The sequence below is a fragment of the Lagopus muta genome, chromosome 1, assembly GCF_023343835.1.
Source record: "Lagopus muta isolate bLagMut1 chromosome 1, bLagMut1 primary, whole genome shotgun sequence".
Classification (NCBI taxonomy): Eukaryota; Metazoa; Chordata; class Aves; order Galliformes; family Phasianidae; genus Lagopus; species Lagopus muta.
In genome coordinates this window covers 11,338,814-11,354,473 of record NC_064433.1, presented here as the reverse complement: position 1 = coordinate 11,354,473, position 15,660 = coordinate 11,338,814, and positions in this window count along the sequence as shown.

Below are 15,660 nucleotides of genomic sequence, written 5' to 3'. Positions count from 1 at the left end.
TCCAGAAAGAAAAACAAAAGCTCTGATTCACTGTGGTATTACTCCATTTTATATTGATTTATCTCTATTGCATTCAAGGAAAAATATTTGAATAAGGGCAGAGATGACTCAGGTTCCACCAGTGGTGGTTTGTTTCTTATTATATCAAAACACATACAAGGAACCTTTAAAAAATGAATGCACTTTATTCACTTTACATTTTCCAGTGGTAAAGACACCATTCATCTTGAACATATTTTCATCTTAATGTATAGTAGATTGTTCCATTGCACCCATCAGCGCAATGTCTGGATAACTTTCCCACAGGATGGCAGGAAAATATTATTACTCCAACATTGACTTAAGCAGAGAAATAATTAGAGACTTGCTCAAATTCCACCAGGAAGAATAAGGGATAGATGGGAGTGAAAAACATGTTTGCTATTCCCCAATCCAGAGCTTTATAGAAGATTTGCCTGGCTTCTTAAACATGACTTTCACCCATTTTCATGGGACAAGTGAACCCATGGTTTTCCCTGTTCATTGAAGAACTTCATGAATATTCATTCATTTTAGTTTATACACTTTCCACGAGCCACCTGCTAGTTGTTTGCAGTGCCGATGGAGCAAAACTACTCATGATAGGAAGTTTACCCTTAATTTCATTGTTGCTTATTTTGTATCCATACAACAAGAGACAGTCAGAACAGATGAATAAAGATGAGAGAAGAAACTTGTCAGTTTGCTTGCTTTGTGCATTGGCAAGGGTTTTCCTTGCCATCACCCTCCTATCCTGTTAGTCAGACTCAGTGATAGATTAAAGACTGGGGCAGAGTGGGATTCCTTACTCTGGAAGCTCTACTGCTTGAAGCTGTGCTCTATGCGTATCTACAACCATTATTTTGAACATGATGTCACTGAATGCTTGTCTTAGACAATTTTTTTATTAGCATGTATGTGTTCCAGCTTCCACATTCTTTATTTCCTTTTCCAAACAGAAGATTTTTCAGTCCCCATCATACATCCCTGTATGTCTACTGATTCCTTTCCAATATCAATTCTTAACTGCCAGTGAACTGGTTACCAACCGAATAAAACAAATCAACTCTTCTCTGCTGATCTGTTTACATCATTTTCTCAGCAATTTTCCAGAGAAGTGTACCAAGGGCAGCATCCCAAGGTGCCACAGGATACCCTGTGCTTAATCACCTCTGGGATATTCTATCCAGGCAATCCCTGATAGGACCCTCAAAAGGAGAATATCGTAGATGAAAGACAGTGTTAAATGTCAGATGAAGAAAGAAATATATAAACTGATCACTGGGAGAAGTGATTAGGTCTCTCATTTTTTTTATGGCTCATCTTTCCAATTAAAGCCTGTTGTTAACCTGTCTATTGCCTGCTTTTTATGGAGAGTTTGGTTTTGGTATTGAAGATTAAACCTTTGCTGATTTAAAAGGCTCAGAAGTTTTGATCTGCTCACCCAATAGTAATTTGGAACACCAATTTATGGTTATTGGCTATAATTGCTCTAGAAACACTTTCACTTTCATCATTATTCCCATTAAGGTGAATACAACAGTAGCTCTAATAAATAAAAAATAAGGAAAAAAGAAAGAGTTCACATTCATATGCCTTCTAGAGTCTTACTGGCTTTTTACCTAATCTGGTCCAGCTGTACCATTGATAAAATCTGTATGTTATGTGGTATTCAGTGTTTCGTCAAATTATTTATTAAAAAAAAAAAAAAAAAAAAGGAAAAAACAGAGAATATTGGATACTGCAGTGAACCTTTACCTCAGGGAGATCATGAAAGGTCTTCCATTGTGCTAGAAGCCTCTGAGCAAACTTTAGAAGGGAACTGTATTCCTTGAGTGGTTGCCACGTCTGGGGAGCTGCTGGTCTGGCATAATGTTTGTGTTGATTTGCTTCTTCATTTGAAACCAAAATCAGATTTCTTGAAAAATAGATCTGTGAACTAGAAACTTGTTTTCTATCCAGACCTAATCATTTTTTGTTTCTTGTTTGTTTTATTTGATTTTCTTGGCTTTTTAGATCCTTAAATTGGATTAGGATTCCTCAGTAACAGAGCTAGCCAAATATGAAGACATAACTAAGTGAATAATAGTGCCTAAATGAATAGCTATAATTTGCAAGAGAAGCCAGTACTACAATTTAAAACTATGAAGCACATCAAAAATCCTAGTATTAAAAGTAATGATACTTTGGCAGATTTCTGAGTCTCTATTTGTGCTTGGACATTCTCAGACTTTCCGATAACCCTGTAAGGAGTAGGAAATTTCCATTAAGAAAAAAAAAGAGTAACAATTCCTGAGGATTTAGGAAAAATGCCAAATGTTGTGAGGCTGTGATAAAAGCATGGGTGTTAGCAACATCAAGAGCAAGAATAGCTTTTTGCAAGCATTGCTAACACTGCTGTTCTCACAGAACCACTGGGATATATCTCAAGGAATAGCCTTCTTTCCTTGACTATGCTCGTATGCTGTATTGACATTTCTAGCATTTCTTAATATACCTTGTGCACTCTGGGGTCTATTGAGTGTTTCTCAGATATCAATGATTAGTTGGAAGAAGTAATACTGAAATCACAGCTGAGGACATGCTACACCCAATTTACATTTTGACATCTGTATTGACAATGTGAATGTTTGATGCTTCAGGAAATATGGCACATAGTTCCATAGCACGTGCCTGTTCTGGATTTGCAGAAACTTCTATAAGTACAAATCTGATGAGCTGCCTGTTGATGATCTGTCTCCTTTCAGTGTCATGTCTGCATCTGGTTAAGTCCTTGTCCTAGAGGAATGTCCCTATGCCCAGGACACAGTGCAGGTCTTCAAGGTTTTTCCACTGTCTTTCCCAGCCTTGACATAAAATAGTATAATTATTAAATACATAAAGAGTTTATTTATTCTGGAAGATCAACTTGCCTTAATTTATTTGAGACTAATGGAGGTCAACAAATGTTATTCCAGAATCTCAAGGCCTGTAGTTGGATGTTCACATAGGGAAGATGTACTGGCTGTCAGGAGCAACTTATTGCATGGTAGTGCTTGTGGCAATGAGAATTCCTGGTCAGCAAAGACTCACCTATGAACAACCATTGCCTGACCTTTCTTAGTGAGTCATACCGCAGCCAGATAGTGCATCACTGACTGCCTCTCCTTGCTGGTCCATTTTTGCTTCTTATTTCTGTATGGACACTTCTGAGAAGAGAAACCTGTCTCTCATTTAGATGCCCTTATTTGGCGCTTCGAACAATTCTCTTTTCTATTTATGTGTTTGTAGTTGGAACCTGTCCTTTCTCCTCAATGCAGCTCAGGATGTGGTGTATAGTATAACTAGTAGAAATCATTTCCTGGACAAAATGATAAGCCAGGCTCAGTTATGTGGGTCCTAGAATTCGATAGCTTTTTATTTATCTGTAAAGTCGAATATGAAACGTATTGTTATAGGTTGCAGCACTTTCTGCAGTAGTCTACTTACACTTCCCATGTTCCAAAAATAAACTCCTTCAGGGCTGATCTTGGCTCAAATACCTAAGTAAGAATCCTCATAGAAGCAACCTAATCCTTACATTCCAGCCTCATGCCAAAAACTCAGCTGAAATCAATGGGAAAAACTCAGCCTGTTGATATCAGTGGAGGTATGTGGATCTATCTCAGAGACACAATTCTCATCCTAACCAAGCATGTCAGGCTGTTACACTAAACCATTGGTAAAATAAATGCAGGTAGTTTAAAATGTAGCACTGAAATATTGATTTTCAGTTTAATACAAAAAAATTGCGTCTTATATCTGAAGGTTTGCTTCATTACCTGGCCATTTTAGTGTTTGGCTTGATTTTAAGAACCATAATATTGTAGACAATGAAGGGAATAAGATCTCTGACAATTTATCATACTTTCAAATGCTTAAGTTTTCTTTTCCAAAAATAATTACTTGTGAAATTCATCCCTTGAAAATGATGGCATAGTTGAGAATTTCTTTGCTGAAATGTTAAATATTCTTTAGCTACCAGGCAATTGATATTCATTGGACCTCTCTAAGTTAGAAATTTGTTTACTGTTAAAGTAAGTAATATAGACATTAACAACAATGTTAGATATGCAATCTTTTGTCTTCCACTGTCATGTTAATGCACACTATTATTCACAGCTTCTTGCAGATTAAAATACTACTGGCTTCTGAAAACTTAAAAGCTAGTGAAAAAAAATGTTGCTACACAGACTGAGGACTAAAGATTTTATATTGTCTTGTATTCTGTGTCAGGGTCATCTAACAATATGAACTTGTGGCATTAATGTTGAGGTTCACCAATATTTCACAGGAATGTATCTTTTTGAAACCTTTCAGGTAAATCTAAGTGGAAGGGAGAGTCAAATAGTTGAAGCTCCTGTTACAGAACCAAAGGACAAGTTGAACATCCAGTAAGACAACAGTTTGTTAGGATGGATGCAAATAAAGATAGATTGTAGTTAGTTTAATAGGCACTCAATAATAGAAATTTAATAATAGATGGTTTAAAAATCTCTTGATAAAACCTGTTCCTGCACAGATGTCTAGAAAAACGTATGTATGTCACTCAAGACTTCTTTCATAGGTAATTAGTCTGTTAGACTAATAAATAGATAACAATGAGGAGGAAGATAGAAAAATATTGGCAGATTTAATGCATTTTTCCTTTTTCTTTTGAAGACCACAAACTGCTGTTTTATGGTGATCTGAACTGAGAATTACAGAATCATAGAATTGTAGGGGCTGGAAGGACCTCTAGAGATCACTGAGTTCAACCCCCCCTAAAGCAGGCTCCATAAACCAGGTTGCAGGCAGGCATCCAGGACGGTCTTGAAAGTCTCCATGGGAGACTCCACAGCCTCTCTGGGAAGGCTGTTCCTCACTATGAAGAAGTTCTTATGCACTTTTGTGTGGAACTTCCTTTGTTCCTGTTTGTGGTCATTTCCCGTTGTCATATCATCATGCATCACTGAAAAGAGTCTGGCCTCGTCCCTTTGCCTCCCAGACCTTAGATACTTACAGACAAGAAGAGAAGATTGTTATGCTCACATTTCTCAGGAAAAAAAAAAAAAAAAAAGTTATCTCTTGATCAGAGTGTGAAATGCTGGAATTCAGATTCAGAGATGCTCAAAGAACTGGTGGTAACTCAAGAAAGACCCAGAGCAAGCTAGTAGGTACAATAATAAGGCAAGTCTGAAGTTTGGTCCTTTCTGGTCTGCATTCAGCTTTTGTCTTGCTTTCAAATTTGCACTGTTTTTCATTAAATACCTACATTTTTGCTTTTGCCATGCTGAGGTGCCTAAGCCCTTCACTAGCTCTGCGCTTCAGTTCCTCTTCTTTTGTACTAGCACACTGTTGCCCAGAAATACCAAAAACATTTGTGGATCACCTGATTTTTATTGTGCCTCATTGTAGGCAGCTGCACATCTTTTGCACAGCTTACTCAACCTGATTAGTAGTTTTCAATTCAACTTCTGCAACTTAGAATTTTTGTTTGCTCTAAACCGGCTGTAATGTGGCAAGTACCTTGAATGGCTATTTCATTCCTCCTCAATACAAATAATGGAAGACAGGAGGTGATCTCTTTTCACCTACAAAGTTAATCTAGAACGCTGACTTAGGCTAAATCTTTAGCTTTAGATGGCTAAATATAAAATAAGTATCTTTTTTGGGAGGGAATCCGGGCCTTTAAAGACAGTATTTCTAATTGCTCAATAGCTGTTTCTCTTCAGATTCAAGAAAAAGAGCTACTTCTTTGACATAATCAGTTTTTCCTTTTCTCTGAAGCTAGTTCTAAGTTAGGTTTTTATCTAAGCACTGATTTAATGCCGTAAATCTACAAATTATAACATACTTTGGATTCTTTTAAAGCTTTAGCCAAAGCAGTGGATTTTTATGTCTTGTTATCCTGGCCTTTGAATGCTCCTGATAATTTCTCTGAAAAGATAGATTGTACCAGATTTTGGCTGATTCTTTGCTCATCCAGATATGAGCAAGTTCTAATGATCCTAAATCCAATGTAAGTAGAATCATCATTTAACAGGAGGCGAAAAAGAGAAAATAATAATTATCCTATACATCTATAATGTTTGATATTTAGAATATGTAACTGATGAAAAGTGTAAATAGTTGTCATTTTATAGTTTCAGAAATCTTTAAATACTTGTGAGCCATTTTCAATTTATGAAGAGACTGAAGCTAAGCATTTTTCCGTATACAATCACTAACTACTCTAGTAGTGGATTTTCTGTCTCTGTCTTCTTCCATCTGTCTTTCTTTCTATTCCTTTGTAATGAACTATCTGGCCAGGGAAATTTGCAGCCAAGTAGAAGAGCAAATTACTACTCTCTGCTATTGGAAAGACAAGATCAGCATGCATGGCTGTCAATCAGTTTGTAGCAAACACAGAAGCAGACAATGCGTGTGCTTCCACCTACCCTGATAAGTGCTGGGGATGATGAGTGGGAAATTAGAACACTATGTTCTTTTTCAAAGAAAAAGGAAACTACCAGATACTTATCTAAAATAACTAGACTTTTACTCCTTACATTTCTCCTTCTTGTTAGTGAAAACGAGAAGTAATAAATAAAGCAGCAGAGCTGATAGGACTATTGGTTGCTATGTACTTGAACACACAGTGTCATACATCTGAGAACAGGGAATCAGGGCAGAAAATGTTTTACATACTAAAAGATAATATATTGTGAAGGTAAATGTGGTAAGAATTGTTAAATAAATAAATAATCAATTTTATTTATCCTGTCTGTTTTGAAGTAAATAAAAATTTAGAACTAATTTGCTATAACAACACAATAAAAATAAATGGAGACAATATTACTCTACAGATATGATTAAGAGATCAGCTATGGAGAGCAGACAAAACTGGCTTGCCTCTGACGTGTTATGTAGTAAGGCATCTTAGGAGAACCCAAATCTCATGTTTGACTTCTTGTTCTTTTCATATCAAAATACTATTATCACTGAAAGCTGGGACAGCATATTTGCTCCGGCTTCAGAATGGCCCAACTTTTATGTTCCTGCAGTATAAAGAGTTATGCCATTGTTAAGACAAATGTATTCATCATCACATATGGTGGTTACCATTCTGGACAGCAGTTGGATTACCTGAAATATTTAATCTTCTATACTGCAGTCAGAGGCATTGATGGGAAACACTCAGGAGTTACTATTGCCCTCAGGGTCATAGGAAGAAGTGCTGAAAGCACCTGTACAATATGCTCTGCTATTCTTTGACATCTACTCAGAACAAACTTTCAAATTTCTCAAGATCTGTCACTTTTTCTTGAAGACAGTGGCTGCTCAAGTGGCTGCAGACTAGAAGGGTGGAGGTATCTTCAAAGATACCTCTCTGAAAGAATTCTTACAATTAGCATGCAGATTTGAGACAGAAATTGGATAGTGACTTTGTGAACAAAAATCTTTCTAGCGTTTGTGACCTTAACATTTCTAGAGACTATATTTATGATTGTTCAATAACCAGTCATTTTTTCATTGTCCTAAATTTGAATGTTCTCATCCGCTGATAGAAAATGCTGCTGTATTTGTTCTCTCCAAGGACCTCAGTTTAGAGGAAGGTTGTGATTTCAAGGGTTTTTTTTCAAAAATCATAATATCACAAATCGCATTTTAACAATTTTCTATGTTAATGCTTATAAAGATGAAAGTATCCATGGCAATAGAAATAAAAGTGCGAGGGAAATTGGACTTCATTGCAAATGCAATTTTCACAGCAATCACACTCTGACAAGATATAAAGATAAATATCAGATAATTTGTTGTTCTGTTTACCATAATTTTTTTGTTAGATGAGGCCCGGAGAAAGTCAAGAAAACAAATAGAGACTTGAAAACTTAATTATAAATTAATAATTGGTGGACAAAGGGAAGGCGACTGATGTCATCTACCTGGACTTGTGCAAGGCTTTTCACATGATCCACCACCACATTCTTATTTCTAAATTGGAGAGATGCGGATTTGAAGGGTGGACTACTCAGCAGATAAGAAATTGGTTGGTAGGCTACAGACAGAAGGTTGTGTTGAACGGCAGTATGTCCAGGTAGAAGCTGGTGATGAGCAGTGTCCCCTCTGGGTCTGTCTTGGGACCAGCGCTCTCGAACATTTTTATCAGTGACGCTGATGATGGGCTTGAGTGCATTCTCAGCAAGTTTGCTGATGGTACCAAGCTGAGTGGTGCAGTTGACATGTTAAGAGGAAGGGATGCCGTGCAGAGGGACCTCAGTAAATTCAAAAGGTAGGCCCATGTGAACCTAATGAGGTTCAACATAGCAAAGTGCAAGGTTTTGCACTTGGGTCAGATAAATTCCAGGTATGTATGCAGACTGGAGAACTCCTTGAGAGTAGCCCTGTGGAGAAGTACCTAGGAGTCATGGTGGATGAGAAGCTGGACATGAGCCAGGAGTGTGCTCTTGCAGATTAGAAGGCCAACGTTATGCTGAGCTCCATCAAAAGAGGGGTGGCCAGCAGGGACAGAGAGTTGATTGTCCCTCTTTACTCTGCCATTCATGACACCCCATCTAGAGTACTCTGTCCAGGTCTGGGGCCTCCCGTACAGAAAAGATGTGGAGCTATTAGAGAGGGCCACGAAGATGTTCAGAGTGCTGGAGCACTTCCCATATGTAGACAGACTGAGGGAGCTATGCTTGTTCAGCCTTGAGAAGAGAAGGCTGTAAGGAGACCTCACTGAAGCCCTCCAGTGTTTAAAAGGGGATTATATAAGAGGGGAACCAACCTTTTATAAGGGTAGATAGTAATAGGACAAGGAGGAATGGTTTTAAGCTCAAGGAGGGGAGGTTTAGATTGGATGTCAGAGGGAAGGTCTTCATAGAGAGAGTGGTGAGGTGCTCGAACAAGCTGCCCAGAAAGGCGGTGTATGCTCCATCCCTGGACGTGCTCAAGACCAGGTTGGATGGAGTCCTGGGCAGCCTGGACTAGTACCAGATCTGGAGGTTGGTGGCCCTGCCTGTGGCAGAGGCATTGGAAGTTAATGATCCTTGGGGTCCCTTCCAACCCAAATCATTCTTTGAATTGTTTTGTGTATATATTCTGAATAATAAATACTTTCCTGAAATGACCAAAAGACCTGGAAAACTAATTCTGTCACTGCAAGTCTGGAACACTTAAGTGATTTGTTTACCTTTTGTCTTTGTCTAATATGAATCACAGTTATTAAAGTTGAACAAAAGCAATTAAAATAATCTGCTTCATCTCAAGTCACGTCAGGGTTGTTTTCTGCGGTGTTTTCTTCCATATTTTTTCTACTGTGCTTTTACTTATCCCTAGAGCTGCAGATTCTATTATTTCCATTCAAAAACTATTCCAGGGGCATTATTATTCTTAAGACATTCTTTTCCTTGAATTCAGCCTAAACTGTTCTGTTTGTGTCTTGTCACTCTGTGATTTGTCTCCCTCTTAGATATTTGTTCATTTCAACTTTTTAGAGATAGCTGTCTCCTCTTGGTTTTCACTTAGCAGACATGAATGGGATACAAAGTGTCTGAGCTCAGTTGGAGCTAGGAGACCTCTGACACTTCTAGTGGAAGATAATTTAACACTTTAATTAATGTGATATTATTAGTGCTTTTAGCCAATGAAGCTACAATACAATGGCACTTTATGGATATTGTGGATACTTAAGGAATATTTCATCTTATTATTTTTTCTTGAATAGTGCTTTCTTTTGAGAAGAATACCTTTGCTCAAAGATTTTGCTTGAAACTTTTATACCCATAAACATTTTAAACAATATTCAGGGTGCTGGCTTTCATTGTCTATGTCAAAACTTTCAGCGTTTTGCAGTGTTCTTTTTCATACATCTTTGTGCAATTTTTTTATATTATCATACTAAACCTCAAGATGTTTTTCTCTGTGAGAATTTAAAAATTACAAGGTTAGAAGTTTCCACTGATAGAGGAGATGCTGAGACAACATCCAAGCCAGAATTTGTACATCAGCAAGTTTTGAGTCTGAGTCCTGCAGGCTCATGAGAAGGGACTCTCCAGCCATGCAGAACATGTGTGCAAGTTACTACAGTATTCTTGCAAGCATTGTAGATACAACCAGTTTCAGCTGTGGAAAGGAAATTTGGGGAACACAGTTGGGTCTGCCTGGCAATGACTACTGTCTCAATAAAGTCTATTTTGCTTAGGTGCTTCTGTAAGTCACGAGTAGGTACTTCTTTGCAGCTTAATGAGCTCAAATGCCTCTGTAAATCAACTTCTTTGTTCAGCTCTTCCTTTAGGATAATGCACAAAATAACCTTGTCAATGGACACTACCTGAAAATTGCTAGCAGGAAATGATAAAGGCTTGCAAATCTCAGAACTGCGTTACAGCATCAAAATGTTACTGCCACAAAACTGGGTAAGCAGTTCCCACTGAGAAAAACTTCCATAGATATGTTACAGTTTCTAAATCATATTCCTAGTGCAATCTGCTCTATACAGAACAGGGCTAATTAACTTGCTATTATTAACAATAATTAATATTGCAGAGTGTAGTGTTAAGCAAGAATGTGTTTGCTTTCTTATTGGAAGGGTTATACTGCTGACATTTTTAATTCAGAGCCTTTCCATCTTGTTATTTGCCTTTCATTTCCTGCATGCAGTTTGACATGCTAAGATCAGCATTTCTAACACCATAGGAGCACTCTGAGAAAATCCTTTATTTTGCCATGCAGTCCTGAGTCCATAGGTGTACATTGCCCCATGGTTACCACCAGGAGTGTGTTACTGCTCAATTCTAGTACGAAGCATCGTGTTAAATCTTCTTTAAAATTATTATGAAGAATAGTTGTTTTTCACAGACTTGGGTTAAGTAGTTTCTGTTTTATATTCATGCCAGATGGGATATGAAATGGTGTTGGGTGACAGTACTTTATTAGTAAAAGAGAATAGACAAAGTGTATGTAAACAGGCTTGGTGTCTGAAGGTATTGCAAGGCTTCACAGAATGTATGTAGGTTGGGTTGTTGATCAGGGATACAATGATATCAAGTGAAAGATAACCAAAAGAAACTTTCTTAATGATAACAGCAGAAAGAACAGATAAATTTAGCTAAGTACATTCAGGCGCTAAAGAGGCAGGAAGAACTGCCCAGAAAATGAAAAACTTGCAGATTGAAGAGGAGTCAGGTTACACCTGGGATCAGTGTAGTTACTTGTAATGAACATCCAGGGGCTGAATGTGGGGCTAGACAGTTCCAGGCATTTGATTTCCATATGATCTGCTTCCACTTTCTGATATGAATTCATGTCCTACATTCTGCATCTCAGCTCAATTGGAGGACAAGGGACTGGGCCGTTCTAGGGCATATGATGATACGGAGTTGGGAGGATTGGCTGACACGCCTGAAGGCTGTGTTGCCATTCAGCAAGACCTGGACAGGCTGGAGAGCTGGGCAGAAAAAAACCGGATGAGGTTTAACAAAAGCAAGTGTAGAGTCTTGCATCTGGGGAGGAATAATTCCATGCACCAGTACAGGCTGGGGGATGACCTGCTGAAGGGGAGCTCTGCGGAAAGGGACCAGGGTGTCCTGGTGGATGATAGGTTGGCCATGAGCCAGCAGTGTGCCCTTGTGGCCAAAAAGGCCAATGGCATCCTGGGGTGCATTAAAAAGAGCGTGGCCAGCAGGTCAAAGGAGGTGATCCTCCCCCTCTACTCTGCCCTGGTGAGGCCTCATCTGGAGTACTGCATCCAGTTCTGGGCTCCCCAGTACAAAAAAGACAGGGATCTCTTGGAAAGAGTCCAGCGGAGGGCCACAAAGATGGTGAAGGGCCTGGAGCATCTCTCCTATGAGGAAAGGCTGAGTGAACTGGGTCTGTTCAGCCTCGAGAAAAGAAGACTGAGAGGGGACCTGATCCAGGTCTATAAATATCTGAGGTGTGGGGGGCAGAATGGTGAGGCCAGACTGTTTTCGGTGGTGAGTGGAGACAGGACAAGGGGAAACGGCTGGAAACTGCAGCATAGGAAGTTCCGCACAAACATGCGCAAGAACTTCTTTACAGTGAGGTGACGGAGCACTGGAACAGGCTGCCCAGGGAGGTGGTGGAGTCTCCTTCTCTGGAGATGTTCAAGACCTGCCTGGATGCCTACCTGTGCGACCTGCTGTAGGGAACCTGCTTTGGCAGGGGGGTTGGACTCGGTGATCTCTGGAGGTCCCTTCCAACCCCTACAATTCTGTGATTCTATGATTCTGTGAGATGGAGCAAGTTGTACTTCTTCAGGTTTCAGAACTGCACCACTACTGGCTTATGGTGTATTTTCTCCTATTCTCTCTCATTCCTGTTCCCAATGTCTGCTATGTGGTAGCACGACCCTGTATGTACAGGTTGATTGATCAGTCCTTGTCAATTTTCAAGGTAGAAGGTTTAATATGAGTATTTGTTTGTAGGTCAAATTGGAGAGGGCTGTATCTATTAGAAGATAAGTCACGTTCCTCTAAGAAACCTTTAGAAAACAGACCTTAAATCTTTGTGGCAATGAATCATAGAATCATAGAATGGCCTGGGTGTAAAAGGACCACAATGATCATCTAGTTTTAACCCCCCTGTGATGTGCAGGGCTGCCAACCACCAGACCAAGCTGCCCAGAGCCACATCCAGCCTGGCCTTGAATGCCTTCAGGGATGGGACATCCACAACCTCCTTGGGCAACCTGTTCCTGTGCCTCACCACCCTCTGTGTGAAAAACTTCCTCCTAATATCTAACCTAAATCTCCCTTGTCTTAGTTTAAAACCATTCCCTCTTCTACTATTGCTATCCACCCTTGTAAACAACCATTCCCTCTCCTGTTTATACACTCCCTTCAAGTACAGGAAGGCCACAATGAGGTATCACTGGAGCATTCTCTTCTCCAAACTGCACAAGCCCAGTTCCCTCAGTCTTTGCTCATAGTAGAGGTGCTCCAGCCCTCTGATCATCTTAGTGGTCCTCCTCTAGAGGGTCTCCTCATTCCAAGAGCTCTGTATCTTTCTTGTGCTGGGGGTCCCAGGCCTGGACGCAGTACTCCAGATGGGGCCTCACAAGAGCTGAGTAGAGGGGGACAATCACCTCCCTCTCCCTGCTGGCCACCCCTTTTTTAATGCAGCCCAGAACACAGTTGGCCTTCTGAACTGCAGGCACTCACTACTGTCTCATGTCCAGCTTCTCATCCACCAGGACCCCCAAGTCGTTCTCCACAGGGCTTCTCTCAAAGAGATCTTCCCCCAGTCTGTATAAATACCTGGGATTGCCCCAACCCAGGTGCAGCACCCTGCATTTGGCCTTGTCAAATCTCATTAGATTCACACAGCCAACTTCTCCATCCTGTCCAGGTCCCTCTGGAGGGCTTCTCTTCCCCCTACTGTATTGGCTGCTCCACTCAGATTGGTGTAATCTGCAAACTTGCTGAGGGTGCACTTGATGCCATCATCTGTGTCATTGATGAAGATGTTGAAGAGCACTGGTCCCAAGACTGACCCCTGAGGGACAACACTTGTGACCGGCCTCCACTCTGACACAGAACCACTGATCACAACCTTTTGGCTGCATCCAGCCAGTCAATTCTAATCGAACAGTCCATCCTTCAAATCTCCACCTCTCCTCCTCTCCAGTTTAGAGAGAAAGATGTGGTGAGAGACCATGTCAAAGCCCTTGCAGAAGTCCAGCAGGTGACATCCATCACCTCATCCACTCATGCCATCACTCCATCATAGAAGGCCACCAGATTGGTCAGGCATGATCTGCCCTTGGTGAAGCCATGTCGGCTGTTGCAGATCACCTCTTTGTCTCATATGTGCCTTAACATAGCTTCTAGGAGGATCTGCTCCATAATCTTCTCAGGCACAGAGATTAGGCTCAACGGTCTGTAGTTCCCCAGGTCATCCTTTCTCCCTTTCATCCTTTGAGTATTTAATAAACAATTTACTTATAGCAAAGATTTGAAATAATAAGCAGAAAAGTCTGACAGCTTTTAAACATGAACTCTTCTCTGGCAATTATCATTTATCTCATCATCTTTTTGAGTCATTATAATCTGAACAGAAACAGTGTTTTTCTTTTTGCCGCTCTATGTATAAGGATTAAGAACCAGAGAGTGACTCTACCTTATGCATGAAATGAAACCAGTTCACACAAAACTGTGCCATGATGGAAAATGTTCGCTGAAAATGAAACTCAGTTTGGAGCCACCTTCAGAAGTACAACACAAAGCCGCTAAGTCGCTGGTCCTGTGAAGAGGAAATGGGCTCCCAGCTTTTCTCTAGTCAAACCTCTTCTTCATGGAATTATTACAGTATGTATACCAAAAACAAACCCACCCTCTCACTTCTGGCAGCAGGGAAAAGACTGGAGTCAGTGTGCTTGCTGAGTTCACCCTAATTAATTCTGATGCATTTTGGTATGAGAGCAAACCCAGGTCTCATATGTCTGCCCAGAATTAAAGTATTTCCAGTTAGCTCAGTGGCATTTTGGATGTGATGTTGATGTAATAATACCATTCTTAACTATTTTGATTCTTTACCATTTTGATTTGGATTGCTTTAAAGAGAGAAAGAGTTCAGTGGACTCACAAGTGACAGGTGAGTACCAGCTGCGGCTAGAATAAAGATAACTGCCTGCTAAAGTAATAATGCTTGAAATTCCTTTTAAAAGTGTTTTGAGACGTATTTGCCCAAAGGGGTGAAGAGATTCCTTTTACAGTTATAAATTTCTCATTTTTACTTCCCTGGAGTATCGTAGGAGTGATAGAGAACATAATATAGCAATTAGGTTCTGCAGCTAAATTCCTCAGCACAGATGTGTATTGCAGCAGGTAAAAAAAAAAAAAATCTGTTTTTGTATAGCTTTTAAAAAAGTTGGAGAAAAGTGCTGACAAAATCTTCTATAAGATGTGAATGGCCCCTGTGATGTTTTATTTAAATAATAATAATAATAAAACAGTAGAAGAAATTCATAGAAATTCCATCAGGATCTCCTGCCAATTTCTGCTACTTGTATATCCTTCGGTATTTTGCCTCAGCTCAGTGGATTTTGGCATATGCTTGTCTGAAGAGGCACCTTTACAAGGTAATATCTTTTAAAGACTTTATAAAAGTTATTGCCAGTTGTTTGTCACATTATGCAGATGGCAAAAATTATATTTAGTTATGCAAATCAAGAATTGCAATATGGTTAAGGGAAGCATCTGATACAGAAACTGCTGTGACAGTCTTATCCAATGGTTGTGTCAATCTGGCTTGTTTGTTGAGGCAGTCAACTCGTTCCCAGGAAGACATACCCTATCTGTTTTCAGTTGCCAATATCTTAGCTGTATCTCAAGGGGGAAAAGAACCCTTTTTAAAATATGAACCACATTCTACTTGTGAGTTGATTAATTCAGAGGAAAGGTGTTACAGAGACTTAAGGAAAAATGAGCTCTGAGTGACAAAATTTAATAAGATTACTACTTCCATATCCTCGTATTCTTCATTTCTTTCTGATTTTTATTTTCATTTGGAAGAGGACCAAAAGAAAAAATGAAAAATATCAAAGGCAAGTAAACCCAGATTTGTCACAATGGATTATTTTTCTTTTATTTGAGACTTTTAAAATGATATATTCAATAACACAAAATTATAGTGTTTCTT